The 2500-nt window shown below is 39.3% G+C and overlaps 1 long non-coding RNA gene across 1 annotated transcript in view; it reads left to right on the plus strand.

Moving 5' to 3' along the window:
* The window catches only part of LOC123516319, a 6544-nt gene extending 5925 nt beyond the window's left edge, over nt 1-619 (plus strand). The window contains exon 2 of the long non-coding RNA XR_006678162.1: nt 1-619. This exon is cut by the window's left edge and continues 347 nt beyond it. This is a non-coding gene — a long non-coding RNA (uncharacterized LOC123516319).
* Nucleotides 620-2500: the final 1881 nt, after the last annotated feature.

Below are 2500 nucleotides of genomic sequence, written 5' to 3' on the forward strand. Positions count from 1 at the left end.
AGCTACAAACACTTCAGACACGCACGAGAGAGAGAGAGAGAGAGAGAGAGAGAGAGAGAGAGAGAGAGAGAGAGAGAGAGAATTTTGAAACTCTTAATGATGAAACATTTCCTGGAGAACAGGAAATCTTGCGTCTTAAGTGTGACAATGGTTTTTATGTATGTTAATGATAAGCAGCAGTAGTTATCTAATCACGAGAGACTCCTTGACACACACATGTGACTTCCAGTCTACTGCATCACAGAGGATAGATCAGTTTTGATCTTTACTCAAAACTGAAAATCAAATGTTGACGTCACTTTTTGAGTCTTTAGGAATTACTCGACGGTCATTACCATTGACTTTATTTCTAACTTCAGAGTTGCCTAATTCTATCCTGTTAGCTTTGTGTACGCTCTATGTATACTGGTAAAATAAAAAAAAAATCAAATGATTTATGAAATTGTCTGTCTGGGTCAATCGATTGTTGGCAGGCCTGTTTGCTTCATGGAAATTGTCGCCGTATGTAGGGGATCTATGCTCCTGCTTGGCAACTTTCATACCAGTAGTACCGTACCAATGTATCGTGTCATTTTCCATAAATAATATTCCATATCTCATGCTTTCTCACACTATTACAGTGCTGATTTTTTTTTTTTTTTCCTTTCTTTATATTGCGGTTACGTATTCACTATAGGTACCAACACACGTTCAAAGAAAGTATCGTTCTATATACAACAGAAGACAAACAGAAACTAAGTAAGCATCTATTGATAACAAGATGTTCATGTTGGTATCCCTGCAGTGCAGGACATGCATTGAACTAAGGACACTCGCAATTGAAGCAATAAACCCTATTTCACACTAGGACACTAGTGATCTCGATTAATTTTATGCCCGGCGATTAGAGAGAAAGGCTTGAAAATGTTGTGTCCAGATGTAGAGATGTTGGAGTTGGTGACGGAAAAAGAGCACATCAAGGACCCAGAAAATAAATTCTAAAGCAAAACAAGCGGTATTACTGCAGAGTTTCACCACAATCAGCTACGTGTTCTTTACCCACCTCAAGAGATAGAGCTCCTGATTACGAGTAATTTGAACCCCATATATACTAGGTGCAACCTTTTTGAATGGCGACACAGATTTTTTTTAAATTTAAGCGTGTTTTGGTGAAAAGCCGTGACAATAGCCTCCCTCATCAAACCCTGTCGCACACTGATGGTGTCAGGCGCTCGCGGCGGCTCGGCGGGCTCCGCGACATACCATTGTCTGAGCATGCGCTTAATTGTTTACGCTGATTGGTTCTGTTCTTTGAAACTGAAGCGGCGGCCAATAAAAAAAAAAAAAAAAAGCATAATTATTTCCACCAATCACGATGGCCCCTGAGGTTAGGTTTTGTTAGGTTAGGTTGGGTTAGGTTAGGTTAGATTAGGTTTAGTTAGGTTAAGTTAAGGTTAGGTTTTGTTAGGTTAGGTTAGATTAGGTTTAGTTAGGTTAGGTTAGGTTAGGTTAGGTTGAGTTAGGTTAGGTTCTTTTCTGGACGAAACTAATTTTTTCTGGTAGATTTCGGCTTGTTTTTAATTAATTTACCATTGTTTTTTTTATGCAAATCATAATATGTTTCGGGGCTGTAAAAAAGAATTGGTTGAATTGCGCCAAAAAACAAGTGGTATTTTAATTATAAAAGCAAGCTGAAATCTACCAGAAAAAAATAGTTTCGTCCAGAAAGGGCAAGGTGGTGAAACTCTGTAGGTTTACCAAACAAGCTTACGCAAATCAACGTTTGATGAGATCGCTGCCACTCTCCAAGAATTGTCTTCCTCTATGCAGGGTGTTGTTGGAGGTGAGGACTGAATACTTGTGATGATTCAATTTGATCGTCATCGGAGGAAGACATTTTGTTGGGTAGCTGTTTGTTTACATTCACTTCCTGCCAACTAGCCTATAACTTTCAGTCGCTATGTGTGAACTAGAAGGGGGTTTGTTGACACTTCTAGCGATTTGCAATTTCAGTCGCATATTGACACGTGTGAACCCGCCTTAAGGGAGGGTTACGAACGTTTATAGTGCTTCGTTTGTCACTGCACGAGGCTTATCATCTTTCATTTTTATTTCTAGTCATTATTGTTTGCTTATCATGCACCATATTCACTACACATCACTACAGATTCTTACAGTATCATGTACACTCACCGCAACCTCCAGGAACAAAGTGGTGTCGAAATTAAACAAACATGAAGTGCCTCCCACGCCGCCTGTCGTCCTTTGTTGCCTATTCTGATTTTCGTCGCTTATAGACCATCTCCATCCACGACTTACAAAATGTTCTCTTGTTTTCTTGGTTTTCTTTCTCCCAGCCCTGGCTGAGGAACTACTAAATATGATTGATAATTATACCTTTCTCTTTCTTTTATTTCCATACACTCCTAACACTGTACAGCAGAGGCATTTTTCAGCTTCTGGAACGGCTCCCAACCACTAGTTTATTATTTTCTTGTGTTTGCTGCGAAATTCTTTTTAA

This window comes from Portunus trituberculatus, chromosome 40, assembly GCF_017591435.1.
Source record: "Portunus trituberculatus isolate SZX2019 chromosome 40, ASM1759143v1, whole genome shotgun sequence".
Classification (NCBI taxonomy): domain Eukaryota; kingdom Metazoa; phylum Arthropoda; class Malacostraca; order Decapoda; family Portunidae; genus Portunus; species Portunus trituberculatus.